This window comes from Chelmon rostratus, chromosome 2 (genome assembly GCF_017976325.1).
Source record: "Chelmon rostratus isolate fCheRos1 chromosome 2, fCheRos1.pri, whole genome shotgun sequence".
NCBI lineage: Eukaryota > Metazoa > Chordata > Actinopteri > Chaetodontiformes > Chaetodontidae > Chelmon > Chelmon rostratus.
Window position 1 is genome coordinate 74,174 of NC_055659.1, and position 16,148 is coordinate 90,321.

Sequence of the window (16,148 nt, forward strand, 5' to 3'; positions counted from 1 at the left end):
GTTAATCACTAAAATGAAACCTCTGGACTGGCAAAAGATAGCGGTAAAGTTTCCTGCCGCTGATGTTCGGTGCAACAATAGTGACTGAGATCATAACGAAAACAACGACTAAAGAAACGCTGTGCAGACACTGATCACAGCATTCACTGCAGACTTTACCCACAAGATTGATATGAGTAAAATCAATGCATATGTAACAAAGAGACAATGAATCACCAGATGAGTATATGTCAGAGCTCCACAGACATGTGGTGCACATCCACGAGCGCATGCAACAGAAGAAGAAGCATAGCGAAGGCAGGAAAACAGCAGATCTGCACGACGCGGCCCTCACCATGCTGAAAACTGTCCAGATTCACACCCCAGCTGACAGACAGCTAAACGACCGGGGAAGATGGCGTGAAAGAGGACGAGGGCGCAGAAGAGAAAGAGGACCAACCAGAGCATTCACTGCAGATGATGCGTGTTACACATGTGGAAAAAAAAAAAGGACACTGAGCACGGGACTGTTACTGACGGGGAGAGCAGGAGGAGGAGAGGGAAGGGCCCCAGCCGCAACCCACTGTGTTGTATAAACGAGGTACTGCACACACACATACTACAAACACCGGTGATAACACTGATAACAGAAGAGTAGATATAAAACGAGACACGTATGTTCATTATCACACAGAGGCATATCAGCGATTGCCAGAATATACATTAACTGTAAGGGAAAAGAAATTGACATTTCTTGTTGATTCGGGGGCAACAAACTCCGTTATAGAGGCGCGTGATCTCTCTCCCTCTCCAAAAAATGAGTGGACGCTGTGTATTCTATAGGGGCATCAGGTGCAGCAGTAAAAGAACATTTTACTGTTCCTCTTCCCTGTAAAGACACTGATAATGTTACAACTAAATATGCAATCTATTGTCTGACCACTGCCCAATTAATCTTCTGGGAAGAGACTCAATTTTGTCAACAATAGAGGGACTAAAAATAATAAAAACTGAAGCAATGGTCAATCAAATGATGAATGTTAATTATTCTCCATTGATGTGTGCATATCAGTGGCATTTAAACCACACAGAGACAAGCAGCGCTCTAATTGAAGAGGCAGAGACAATCATGACAGCTCCTAATGTTACCCGTATGCATGACTGTATTTCACATATATCTGAGGGTAATGACATGACATATGAAACTGACTGGTACCAGTGTAAACCACCTGACGACTTTGACATACTGACTGTTGATAAAATCTGTTGGGATGCAGATAAGTGTGCAGCAACCAAAAGGTTGCCAAAAGACTTGACGACGTTCTTTGATGTTCTCAATTCAGTCCCACATGTAGCATTAGCAAAACAAACAACTGTGACTGGGCCGACATGGGACCATTTGTTACTAACTGCTCCCAAACGACTGACTGGACAGACACTTCTACTGAAGGAGTCCAATACTATGCATGCTTGAACTCCTATATAAAACATTTTTCTGCTGATGTACACAGCTCGCACAGCGTAACATTTTTGTTAAATGAAAAAAAAAATTAACCTGCATGTTTGATGTTTGTCTCTTGCAGAGGCACAAGCGCACCCCCTATTAGGCAAAGTATCAGATAAATTATGGACCAAAGGAAAGTATGATGTGGGTCTGGTGAGAACTGCAGAACCAGTGGTCATAGTCCCTAAGTCTGACTACAGACCATGCCAGAAACAGTACCCACTTAGACAAGAAGCCATAGATGGCATCACACCAGTGTTTCTCTAAGTGTGTCTCTTAAGAGAAGCAGGCGTTATAGTACCGAGTCAAAGTCCTGTACGAACACCTATCTTACCTATTAAGAAAGCCAGAGAGGATGGTCAACTAGAAGACTGGAGATTTGTACAAAACCTGCAGGCTGTAAATAATGCTGTACAACCCAGAGCACCGATTGTTCCAAATCCAAACACTATTTTGTCACAAATACCACCTACAGCGCAGAGGTTCACAGTGGTAGACCTTGCTAATGCATTTTTCAGTGTTCCAGTACACCCAGACAGCCAGTACTGGTTTGCCTTCACATTTAAGTAGAAAACATGGCATTTACATGCCTGTGCCAAGAGTATTGTAAATCACCGACTATTTATAACAGTGTCCTAGCTGAATGGCTTGTCACTTACTCCCGGATTTCTGATTTGTCGGTCCCCAAAAATGTATAAACTATGGAGAGAGCGGATTTTATCCAGAAGGCCAAGCTGGCGGAGCAGGTGGAGCGCTACGAGGACATGGCAGACATCATGAAGGAGGTTAGAGAGCAGGGAAAAGAGCTGTCAGACGAGGAGAGGTACCTGCTGTCCGTTGCCTACAAAAACGTGGTTGGGTCGAGGCAGTCCGCATGGAGGGTGATTTCCAGTGTGTGCGCAAACTCCGAATCGGCGGTCAAGAACAGGCAGCAATTGGCCAAGGAGTATCGGGAGAAGGTAGAGAATGAGCTGACAGAAATCTGCACCAACGTTTTGAAACTGCTGGAGGACCATTTAATTAAAAACGCCTCAAATTCTGACAGCACACTGAACTTCTCTGTCTTCTACTATGAGATCTTCAACTCCCCAGAAAAAGCCTGTGAATTGGCCAAAAAGGTTTTTGATGATGCTATTGCAGAGCTGGACCAGTAAGTGAGGACTCCTACAAAGACAGCACTCTCATCATGCAGCTCCTCAGAGACAACCTGACATTATGGACCACTGCTGAGGAAGGCAGTGGCGGAGAAGGAGTAGAGGGAGGCGAGAATGAAAATTAAAAAACATAAGCCCTCCAATGTTGGGGTCATCTCCAAAAACTACAAAAGCCTAAAAAAAAACTTTTTACACATTCTTCATTCCTTATTACTTTACTCAAACATTCTACCAATTAAATCCATTGCTGAAAAAAAAAGCTTTTCACAATGCAAATTTGGACAGCTCGTGAAAAGAGAAACCTTCCATTCCTTTAATTTGTGTTCTTCCTGGCCTTCCACAGATGCACTCGCAGCGTAACATTTTTGTTAAATGAGAAAAAAAATGTAACCTGCACGTTTCCATGTTTGTCTATTGCAGAGGCACAAGCGCACCCCCTACTAGGCAAAATATCAGATACATTATGGGCCAATGGACTTCATTGAATTAACACCAAGTGAAGGAAAGTCTTACTGTTTAGTAGTGGTTGACATGTTTTCCGACTAGTGCAGGGGCTGTAGAAAGGGAAACTGGAACTCTAAAAGCTAAGCTTGCGAAATGTTGTGCAGAAACAGGATTGCCATGGACAAAATGTCTGCCTATTGTGCCTGTACATGCGTATGCATATCAGAGTTATAACTAACTTAAGTCCTTCAGAGATCTTGTTTGCCCGACCACCACATCTAGGTTGGACCAGCGTGGAGGACCAGCGAAGGAGACTCTCCACCGCTGCGATTATGGACTCAGCCATGATTCAAAATTGTTTTCACTTGTTCTCTCTATTGAAGCCATATTCACTCACAGGTGAAAGCTGCTCTGCCAGATCACTCGCTCACACACACTCCTAGCAAGGCAGCGTGGAGCATCTGACAAAGGACATCAAGGGAATGCAGATCTACGTGGAATCATCCGAAAACACATGATGGAAAAGAGAACAAAAGAACTAAGCATAGCAATGTGTAGAATTGAAGCTGTGAGCATTTTCTCCACTGACAGATGAATAGTTTATCATAAATGATAAAGTTGTGGAGGAATTTTTACATGTTTCTATTCTATACTTTCTATACTTGACAGTAATGGCGACGCATTTATTCTGAGCTGTCTCCAGGGAACCATCTCTGGTTGACAAAGGTAGCATCTTGGATGGATTTTCAGCACCACAGACAACAGCAGTAAGGATAAACATCCACCAAAAGGACTACAGTTGCCTCAACGCCGGATGACTTTTTTCCTCCAAAGCCAATGAGACAGGGCCAGAAAATTCAGCGTCTGAACTTCAGGAAGAATGCTATCCCGATGGCTGCAGAAGGCACAACAGACACAACGGAGGTAATGCGTTTCAAATGCATTTTTTTTAAGTGATTTTTTTATTTGGCTATAACCTGTGCACATGGATCGGTGTAATGTAGATAAATAGATAGATAGACTTCCTAAATCCAAAGCTTGGAAATTACAGTGCAACAGCAGCATTACACGTCGTGACAATAACAACACAAAGAATAAAATGAACAACCTGTAGATAATAAAATAGCAATTTCAAATGGGAAAATAGACACGCCCTCCATCCGTAAACGAGTTTGACCCCTGGCATGTTGTCACGGGTAAGTTACTGTTATAAGTCCAAACATTTTATTATCTAACAACACAGCATAGTAGTGCATATTGAGTTCTAGAAAGGAGAAGTAGTAATTTACAATCCAATTCCTAGCATGTGTTCATATTGTATTGTTTACTGACTGGGTGACTGTTTTATTTGTGTGGGGTTTTTTTTAGGTGTCAAAAAGATGCTGCTGCATCGAACAGGAAGGACAGCAAAGAGCTCTTGCCTTGGCCGAAAGCCATTACCAATCATATGTATTGGTCCTGTGAATCGTCAAAGGGAGATCAGGAAGTAAGAATGAAATGATTTCGAAAGTCAAAAAACAGCAAAAACAGTGAAGGTCTTCTTGGCCATGGTGAACTATAATAAACTGCTTTTATGTTTTTCCCAGGACAACTACGCTGGAGCTTCCCCTTCTCCAAACAGAGCCAAGAACGGGTGACGAAGCCGATCTATGTGCAGACGGCACAGACAGTCCGGAGAGACCTCATGGAGCGTGTCCTGCAGATGAGAGACGATACAAATATTCTCTACACCGTGGCTCGCAAAGAGAGGAAAACTCACCACAGAAAACTGCTCCAAAACTTTGCTCCTGTTCACAGACCAGATACCAATGTCCTAGTGGCAAGACTGTGACAGCTTGACAGTGATGTCATGGCAATTTCTCCTTGTGCCTTGCACTTCTTTTTACAAAATTATTACACTTATGTTTGATTTCTTGACTGTGCTTTAAATATTTGTGTGCTGCATGTACATAGTGACACAAAGAAAAATAAACAACTTTTTATCAGAGGAGGATGAGTACCCGGAAGAGTCTCTGAGTGACGATGCATTGCTGAAGGATGATGATGAGGAAGAAGACGACAACGAGCCTCGCTCCTGGCGTAGATGAAGATCAGTTTGATGCTCTTCCCTGGTTGCACAGCTGTGGAAGACAAGCAACTATCCAGCAACTTTCTAAGATTTCAGTGCCTGTTTATAAATCTACAACACATTTCACTTTGGCTAGACTTTTTTTTTCCTTCCCTCACAAATGTGTAACTGACAGAACAACGATGTTTGATTCATTTTAACAATGACAGATTTTTTAAATGCTCTTAATGTAGAAATAGTTCTGTAAATTTTTTTTTGGGAGGCCACAAATCACAAATAGTTTGTCTTAGACATGTGACAGCTGATCACTTGTTGAGCTGTCAGTTTAAGAAAACAAATCCTGTGTTATAATTTAACAGAACGGCAGACTAGCGTTTTTCAGAATAGCAATAGGTTGACTGGTTTAAATGCTCACTTGTAAAGATTTTATGTCTGTGTTTAAATGATTTGTATGAAAGCTTGGCTTCTCAGTTGTTGGCTTTACTTTGGATTGTACAAAAAATAAAGAATTGAAATGGTCTGAAAACATTCTGCCAAAAACAAAATTTTGTGATGTTGCTTTAAAAAAAAAAAAAAAAAAAGAGGTTGGAGAAGCGGCTTGTGACCGGAGGGTCACCGGTTCGATTCCCCCCACCGGACTGGCAGAGAAACTTGGGTGTGGTGGAGCATCCCCTCCCCCTCTCATTGAGCAAGGCACTTAACCCCCCCATATGCTCCCCGGGCGCCTGATGCGGCAGCCCACTGCTCCTGTGTGTTTCACTGCATGTGCATGTGTGTGTTTACAGTGATGGGTGAAATGCAGAGAATAATTTCCCAGTTTGGGATTAATAAAGTGAATAAAATAAAATAAAATAAATTGATAAATTAAATTAAAAAATCATTATTTATGAGCATGAGTAATGAAATGTTAGTTTGGTTACAGTTTTGGTCATGTGTATCAATCAAATGATATTGAAAATCTCCTCTGCTTCAGTGAATCCCACATAGCTGCCTGTTGGTGATGGATATTTTGTCCTGATGGCAGTAACAATGCAGCTGGGAATAATTTTTTTGTTGCCAGGTCCAAGACGTTCCCCTTCAAGCGCCCACTCCAGCACAATGCGATATGCTACAAGTCTGCGTTGCCTATAGGACAGAGGGTAGAGTTGATTAGAATAAAGTAAATTCAGAGGAGGGAGAAAAGTTTGCGCTCAAGAGGTCAGGCTTATGTGTAAAGCAAACAAAACCAAGGCAAATAAACAATATACGTGTGTGTAAGCTACTTACTCAATCGAAAGTTGCCCATTTGGTCCTGCAGGCTTTGGCTGGGTCTTCCAGTTCACTTTAGGGACACGAAAAAAAATCTCCACCACAGCCCGGTTTATCATTGCGCGGAAATCCTCCAGTGTTGTGATACAGATGTTTATTGACACATCCAGACGCGTATCTCCTGGCCGCAAGTCCCACTCTGAGCAACAGAGGCATTCCTCCTTTGTTGTCTTTTTTTCTTGTCTTTTTCTTTTTCTTCCTTTCTCCTCTCTTTTTAGCTCAGTACAGTCAATATATTGAGTGTTCCCAAATTGTTTTAAGGGAATGGCCAACTTCGGGCTGGGAAGCAGGCAGCTGAAAATTTATGACATAGAATAAAAAGCAACGTAAAATCCCAAATCAGACAATCCTGGATATCATCTTATTGTAGGATAGAGCAGGATCCTGCTATACTTTACAGTAGGACTTACATGGGCCATGTAACTTACATTTCTCTACTAGTCTACTATAAATCATATTGCTCGCTGTTTATTCCAAAAGACTCTCTATTGTTCCAATAACAGACACCTCCTTTGTTGCATCTGTAATGGACAGTATAAAAACACGATAAAGGAAATATACAACAGATGTTTACCACCAGGTTCTTCAACAGAGGGCTGATGGTTTTTTATCACAAGACTGAGCCAACTCACCTCCATCATGTTAAACTGGCAACCATAGTGACACACAATACACAATTCAGGTTTAAGTTCTGACCTACGGGCCAGACATCTTGGATCTTTCGAGGGCAGGAAAACATGACGATCCAAGATTAGTGTTTAGCGATAGTCTGTCTGACCATGTCTATCACACAGTTGATAAGCAAAAGAGCAGTAGGCCTAGCTGAGCCCCAGTGGAGGTAGGCGTCTCTTGCTGCAACTTGAGAAAAACAGAAACACATTTCCCACCTGCATTCAAACAGTAAATAATGCTAGTACATTTCTGATAAAAAGAAAAAAAATAATGCTATTATAACAATTACAGATGTTATTTTTCTGTTTAATCGAGGAGAAAAAAGCAGGTGGGAAAAAAGTTTGTATAGCAGTATCCTTTAAGATCACATTACATGGCTATGGAAACAACTGAAGTAACATCTCAGGCCATTGGTACTTGCGTACATCCATTCGTCTTGTCAGCAATAAAATAATTACTACATACTGATAAATCATCTGGGTTTGTATTGCACCAAATATATTCTCTAGTTTTACAGTAGGGTTTGGTAGTGGGACATGGGATGTGCAAAATATAGGGGAGGAATCTGCGTAGTGGGATTAATAATCTCAGATGGAATAGTGCAAGAAGTAGATCTGAAGCCAACATACTGTATATGCTTTGGGTGAAAACAAGACAATCACATAAAGATAACTGAATTCAAACAAGACACATCCCACTATCCAACAAATTAATCAGAATCTGCTTTCTACAACTGCATAATGCCATTTTCTTCATCACTTCACATCTACTGTACCTCTACATTTTGTGGGTGTTGGGGCTGGATATGTAGTCATTTAGAACATGTATGTTTGTGCTAAGACATGCAATCTTATTTGAAAAATACGTTAAAAGAAATAATGAATTAAAATATTTGGTTTTAGTACAGGCTGATGGCCAATTACTGTAGTTCAATCCCCAATTTTGTAGCTGGGGCCTAAACACAGAGTGACTGGGTAAAGATGGGGCTTGGTTGATACTAAAGATTCCTTCATTTGAACCACGTTTTGGCTACTGGCTTGCAACACAACAACAGTGACTGTAGCATCAAAGACAAATATTGCAAACAAGGCTTGGGTCGACAGAATGTCAATGAATTTCAATATACTTTTCTTACATAAAAAAAAAGAAAAAATGTAATTAGCAATTTGGAGTTTTAACAGGACCTAAGTAACTATAAATAAAAAATGTATCATCATGGGGTGGGGGACTTTTGAGCTGTACATTTTTATGGTCATTGTCTGAAAGAAGTGGCAGCCTTGATAACGTGCTATGTTTGGGGGAGATGGCACTCACTGTCTCGATGCAGTCAAGCTTTGTCTTTCCTTCAAATACAGCCACTATGACAGTGCTCACTGTTTAAGCGCTTACCTCATTCAAACTCTGTTCAACGTAATGATTTGATCCACTATACACGCTCAGAAAGACAAAGGCAAGTTGACAGTAATAAAATAATAAAAACCAAAAATCAAACATTCTGTACATACACATCCATGGATAAAAATAGTGTGACATCAAAATTTGTTCAGTTAGACTGCTACGTAAAGGCTGAGTGTAAGTCTGAGCCATAGTGGTTCAGACTTACACTCTGTTGTTATCGATGAACATTGTCCACAAGAACACCACCAGTTACCGTCTACTCGTGGACGCGCAGCTGTTTGTTGTTGTTTGGCCAGCTGTTCCTCTCTCTGCCTTCGCGTCCCCCTTTCAATGAGCTCCTCGTCCGTGTACTCCGGCTCAAAACGGTGAGGACGTCCATCATAAACAAAGTCATCGTCCACCACCTCAGAGTCGGAAAAATATTCACCACAATACCATAGATCTTCAGAAAAAAAATTAAGACATAAAAAAAAAAATCCATCACAAACTAATTAAGGTTAACAAAACATCACGTAGAGATTGGGAAGATATTGTTTTGACAATAACTACTGATTGATTATAAACTTGAAAAGTCTGATACAATACAGCATGTTGTCAATACACAGTTGTGATTTTGGTCGAGAAAACGAATCTTTCTTTATGTATTTGTAATTGTACACTGATGATTCAAAAACATTACATTAATGCTAAAATTACTCATGGGTGATAATGTTAATAAAGTACTATTTACTGTATATGGTTCGATAACATAGATGGATGATTGTAAAACCTCAAAGTCTAGGCTTTAAAATCATACTGAACAGCCTGTGTCAAAAGAAGTTGAAGTAATAATAATAGTAATAACAATAACAATGTAATAATTCAATCTACACAGCTCTATCAAGAAGGAATTATCTGTCCATTCCCGTTCTTCCCGTTTTTCCAGGAAGTGAAAAGTGAAGGACTGCAGCATGCACCTGGACTGGAGTTTTAACAGTGTCATAAGACATGATGGAAATACTTTTAACTACTTTTTACTTTTAAGATGCATGGGGGATCAGTGGGTAGAAGAGACAGGACAGGGCCAATGAGCCTGTTTATATTCCTTCCTGTTGCATTATTTTTTTTCCGCTACACAAATACAGAAACAAAGGTGAGCAAAATGGCCGTTAAGTGCCATTGGTAATGACTTATCTCTTTTTTTTTTCTTCTTCTTCCATGAATGGGACGTTTTTTTTTTGTTTTTCTTTTTTTCCCCTAAGGTGACGTCAAGTGTCCATCATCAATAGAGAGGTCATGGATTGGCAAGTACTGGGGTTAAAACATGATTCTGTATATAAGTCTTTGGGTTGACTTCTTGGTCTGTTGATTGGTTCGTCATCTGGAACCATCAGTGGGCTCTGGCAGTTTACTGGCCAGTGGACTCATTTGCCAAACGGTTTATTGGTGCTGTGTTGCTCAAAGGGTAGCTGGTCCGACCGTGGTTTGGTTTGACCAATGGGACATTGTTTGACAGCTGGCTAATATCTGGTCTGGTTGATTGAAGCTGTAGATTGGTTGGATCAGCTGACTCGTGGTTGTGTTAGTTAGTTCCCGCCCCCATAGCACTGGCCACTTCTGCCCTGCGGTGCGGCTTCCTGGAGGTCCACGCCACCTCTGGCTCGTCCGCCGGCGCCCGCTCCACCCTGAGGCTCGTTCTTAGGAAGCTTCTTGGCTATAGCCATGTCTCATTGACATTCATAGCAGTCTTGGCTGAAGTCTCCATGAAGAGCAAACTGTTGTCATCTGCGTATGCTTGTGCTTCCTGGAAATCTACAGCTCTCTTGTTGGCCAGATCTGCTTTGTTTCCTGCCAGTGCAATAACAATATTCGGGCTGGCTTGTCGCTGCAGCTCCTTCACCCAGTTCTTTGCACGTGTGAATGTATCTGTGTTGGTGATGTCGGAGACCACGATGGCGGCCTGGGCTCCCCTGTAGTACATGGGTGCCAAGCTGTGATACCGTTCCTGTCCTGCTGTGTCCCAGATCTCGAACTTGACTGTTGTATCATCCAAACATACCATCTGTGGGAGGAAGGCCGCTCCGATGGTGCTCTCCTGGTACTCATGGAACTGGCCTTTGACAAAGCGCAGCACCAAGCTGGACTTTCCCACCACCGATACCCCCAACAGCACAAGCTTAAACTGGCAGATCTTGTTGCCTGCCATAGCGCAATGTTGAAGTCTGGGAGGAAAAAGCTGGGCGAAGAGGGAGGAAGTCCGGTTGAATTTAGGCCTAGACTTGGTGTAGGGGCTGGCGAGGGCTTGGTGAGGCTGAGCTTAGACGGGGACAGGTTTGATTCAGGCAGGTAGGTAGATGAGGAAGAGGAAGAGGAGACCTCACCAGTGGGAGAATACTTTCTCTTCTTTCGCTGGGCTCATCGGCGTCTGCTGTCTTCTTCTTCTTCTTCTTCTTGGGCTCTGGCCTTCCCTTTCGGTTCGTTGTGGCTGGCTGCTCGCAGCGCGCAGCGCTCGAAAATGACGTCATCCACGTCAGAGGTAGTTTCCTAGAGACACTACAGTGCTCAGACACAGTACTAGCATAGTGTCGATTAGCGGCTCGTCCTCTCTGATTTGTTGTAGGAGAGAGACTCTTCCCTCCAGTTCAGCGACCTTCTGGTTGAGCCGAAGGCAGCCCCCACAAGAAGCAGATGGGGAGGTGAGTGGTGCCATCCCTCTTTTTTGGAAGTTTTAGGAAGTTTTATTAGTTTATGTGTCTTGTCAAACTCCAATGCTCTGCTGCCGTAAACGAGTACTGATGACGAACCTGTCACATCCAGCTGCACTTCAGCAGCCACCAACGCTTCTTGAGAGCGCTATTTCGGTTGGAACGGGATCCAAGCTTCTGAACAGGACGGCTAAAATGCTCTTCGGCTGAGACTTCTCGCTATTTCCTTTTTGCGGCAAACTTTTTCGCTTTCGAAATATATCTCAGTGAAAAACAGAAGTAAGCTATCACTTGCTACACGCTAGCTCGCTAACTACTTTGTCTGGGCTGTTTTGAATGTTACTGAAAAGGCATTACACACTCTTTTGATGGTCTCTGACTTTGTGTGCTGGCTGGCTGCTCCAGTCAGCACACAAACTGGTTACTGGTTTTAGTTAGTGTTCTTCTGTGAATGTGTTGTTTGGTTTGAGGACACTGGCCCTTTAAGAGGAAAGGTAAATAGGGAAGTGTAAGCACATGGTGAAGGAGAAGAGTTCATCCAGCAGCCTGTTTCCATCCTAATACATCCGCTCACATCTCATGCCATATGAAGCATCGTCAGTATGTTATCTTTTCAGGTGTTCTTGTGGTCTGTTACAATGTATTATTTGTCGTTTAAAGATAAGTTTTAAGTGAATGTGATGATCGTTATTTTTGAAAGATCGTGTGCATGGTGCGGCTGCCTGGCTATCTTACAGAACAATTACAGCTTAAAAATCACAGTTTGGTTTATTGAATAAATACAAAATAAATAGGTAATAAACAGACAATTCATACATAAGTGCAAGTGACGTTTAAAAGGGAATAATTTGATTTCTGATAAAAACAGTAATTTAATTTCTGTATGCAATGTTAAAAACATGTAAAAGAGAATAAGAATTCTAAGCATGTTTCTTTTATTTGTTCTTAGTTTCAAGGCTTCTCATACTCCCAAAGGAGAAAACGGCACTAATGGCCACTGTGCTGCTGCTAAAGCCCGAGTGCAGAACCACAGCAGCTGGTGACATGGAGCCTGAAGCTTGGAGCCCCCCGCAGTTCATCCTTCACAGCGTCTCCATGAGCTTAATCCAATGACATTCCCTTCACATGCAAGGCTCACACCGACAAACACTTACACACACACTCACACAATCTGCTATCACACATCACATCACGTCTAATAAAAGTCTAATAATAAATCATTAAAACCTCCAACCCGACTCAAAAAGGGAATTAAAAACTTCTTCTTTTGACTAAAACCAAAACAAAGAAAATAAATAACAAAATCAGCGGATCAAATCAGAGGCAGATGACATGACTTCAAATGAGGACGAGGCGGTATAATATATAAACTCTTAAGTTGGATAGTTGCATTGACTGATTTATGGTAGCCGATGATATAAAAGTGAGATTTAGTGCAGATGCAGTGTCTTATCAGTTGGCTGCAAGTCCTGTGGCCTCAGAGGAAAGCCTGGCGTTGATGAGAATTTCTTATATATCTACCTTATATATCTATATATATATATAGAAAGTGCACCAACACTAGACTGGACTCAACTAGAGTCCAACGTTCCCGTTTCAGAGGAGGCAACCCCAATGACAAAAAGAAAATAAAGAGAGGGGGCTAAAATGTATTAACAGTTGTTCATGATTAGAACAGTAAAAGCGAACCAGCGCCTCTACTTCCTAGAGCTAGAGCCCCGGCCCCCATCATGCACACCTTCTACAGAGGCACCATCGAGAGCATCCTGCCCAGCAGCATCACCGTCTGGTACGGCGCCTGCTCCACGTCCTGCAGGAAGAACCTCCAGCGCATCGTGAGAGCAGCCGAGAAGATCGTCGGTGCTTCTCTCCCCTCCCTCCACGACCTCTACACCTCCCGCCTCACTCGCAAAGCCCTCTGCATTGCAAGAGACCCCACCCACCCGTCACACAGCCTCTTCAGCCTGCTGCCATCAGGGAGGAGACTGCAGAGTCTGCGGGCCAAGACCAGCAGACTGCCGGACAGCTTCGTCCACCAGGCTCACAGGATGCTGAACTCTCTCCCGGCTCTGCCCCTCCTCCACACAAACACACAACCTGGACTATAACTCCCTGTTGCCCCCCCCCCCCCCAAACACACACACACACCCTGGACTCTGAAATAGTATAGTTTAGATTTGTAAATAGTTCAGTTGATTAGTTCAGCATATATGCTGAAAATCTCGGCTTTGGTTAAACTGATCATGGTTGTTAGACAACAATGACTAAACGTATGAACTAAATTAGACTTAATGTAATGAAGCATTGTGTGCTGAAAATGTTTTATCTGCTCGAATGCTAAAAATAAACAATTATTTTAGTATTTATTTCCTGTTATTTGTTTTATGTTCCTGTGTTGTTTTATCGATGAATGACAAAAAAATGTATTTCATGGACTAAATTAGACTTAATCTAATGAACGACTGTGTGCTGAAAATGTTTGATCAGGAACACTGAAACAGATACAATGTGCAAATGTTTGCTAGTTAATGTAATACAGAAGAAATATCCTGTTGAGATGACAGCAACAGTTTACTTATTTGGAGAGCAGTCACCGTATATGCTGAAAATCTTGGCTTTGGTGAAACATTGGGCGTTGAGAACTCGGATTATTTCCTGGTTTAGTAAAATTTGGACGTGTGACAGCTGTGTCACCGTGGGTTCTTCTGGGTTAACATCCCCAAAGACGTAGTTGTATTCTGATTATGAAACAGCTGGAACTACCAGTGAAATTGACTGCAGATGTGAGTAAAATCATGTAAATGCAGCTCCTTATTTGCTCCTCATGCTCTTCTGTTGTTTCATTCATTCTGTGTGTGTGCCCTTTGTTCATTTTTTATTTAATTTATTATTTTCAGATTAAACATGACTGGGCCCAAACCAACTTGGCAGCAACTCAAGATAAAGTACAAGAACATCCTGCAGAACGGTAAGTGCCCTGACAAATATTATGCATGTACATACTTTGTACCCAGGGGGGGCCTGCTCACATATTGTCTGTACTTATAGCAATTAAAAAAAAAACCCTCAAGCAAGGCACGGGTGGTGGGTCACCACTAGCTGACCTAACCCCTCAGGTGCCCATGAGGGAAATTTTGTGAACAGGAAATCCTTTCACAGCATTAATGTTCAGACATGACTTTATGACATTAATGAACACTGTACATTGCTTGTGATGTGCATTGATTGGTTTAATCAATCAAGTCTACATCTTATAATTTCAGATGGTCTGCAATGCTGACTACCTGATCAGCAATGTTGTGGCAAAGTGGCCTGGCTCAGTCCATGATTCCTGAATCTTTCGGTCCTCTGCAGTCTATCGGCGCCTGTCACAAGGTGAGCCACATTACCTCCATTAACAGCCACTATTAACATCTAGGTTGTGTCAAGACTGTCCCTCTATTGATGACATTTTGCATTCACAGGTGAATTCTCTGGTGTGCTGCTGGGGGACAGAGGGTATGCCTGTGAGCCTTTTTGCCTCACACCTTACGCAGACCCTCAGGGAGCACAGCAGGCATATAACCATGCCCGTGCCAGGACAAGCGCTTGGATCGAGATGACCTTTGGCCTCCTGAAGGCACGCTTCCAATGTCTGCACCATCTGAGGGTCAGTCCAGACAGAGCATGCAATATTACTGTGGCTTGTGCTGTCCTCCATAATGTGGCCTGTCTGAGGAAGGAGAGGGCCCCCAGAGTGCCCTCAGATGACGACAGTGGTCGGCTGATCAGAGACCAATGTGTTTTAAATTATTTCAGTTAAAGTGCATTCTGTACATTTAAGTTGAATATGGCCTGCAATAGCAGATAGCTATTCATTTGGCCTCTTGTGCTGTGTACTGTGTGTACAGGCCTGACATTTGTCTGTTCATTTGTTCAGTATGGATTTGTCCTGCATTTATTCCAGCGTGCAGACATGCAGGGTGTTTTATATACAGACCTTTGAGAATGTGTATTTATTCTTGTGCTGAATAATCTGCTTTGATTCTGTGCTTTCTATCTTGTAGAGCACTGTGTGACTTCACTTTTGAAAGGAACTGATGGATTACTTGCCTTGATTTATTCTATTCAATAAAGGAACGTCATGTCATCATGTCACTGTATGATGTGTATTTTTATATTGATTGGTTCCTTTATTTCGAACAGTATGCATAGCATAGTATTTGCATATATATATATATATATATATATATATATATATATATATATATATATATATATATATGATTGCAATTAATGATCACAAATGTTTAAATAATGACAGTGGGTCTCGTTGAATGTGTAGTGGGAAGTGGAACAAATATTGGTTTCCATTTGTGGTAACTGCTGACTGAGATAAGGGTCATCATTAAATAGATCCTGGAACTGAGCCTGGTCTGGAGCAGGCTAGCTCCACAGAATAAATCTCCATGGCAACTTATGTCAAAACATATCCCACTTCCCCTTATCCCAGTGTTTTTCAACACCAGTGTGCCGCGAGATATTGTCAGGTGTGCCGTGGGAAATTATCAATTTGTGTGCCTGTGCGGTCTAGCGCCTGGCAGAGTAATCATGTAGTAGCAGCCTACTCTTCCATACCAGTAGGTGGCCGCGGCAGGTAGCTAATTGCCTTGTCGTTGGAGACAAGCGAATTAGTGACGCATGGATGCAGCGGCGGGTGGCGTTGACGGTGGCATTGTGGATAGTAGGACGACGGTGAAAGTGATGGATAAGTTTTTGAAGAGGAAAAATGCTGACTCTGAACTGGACCCTGGACAAAATCCAGACCCAGATGAAGGCCCTAGTATGAGTGGAGGTCAAAAGAAAGCAAAGACGGTGACGTCCAGCTAAGTTTCTGGCGCGAGGCAATACAACGAAAGCTATCTTTCATTTGGATTTACTTTTACCGGAGATGCAAC

General features: G+C 42.3%; 2 pseudogenes; one reads left to right on the forward strand and one right to left on the reverse strand.

Annotated features, from left to right (window-relative positions):
- Positions 1–2,136: 2,136 nt before the first annotated feature.
- LOC121625043 lies at positions 2,137–2,776 on the forward strand (annotated as a pseudogene).
- A 7,189-nt stretch (positions 2,777–9,965) lies between these two features.
- LOC121619651 lies at positions 9,966–10,712 on the reverse strand (annotated as a pseudogene).
- Between the last annotated feature and the right edge of the window lie 5,436 nt (positions 10,713–16,148).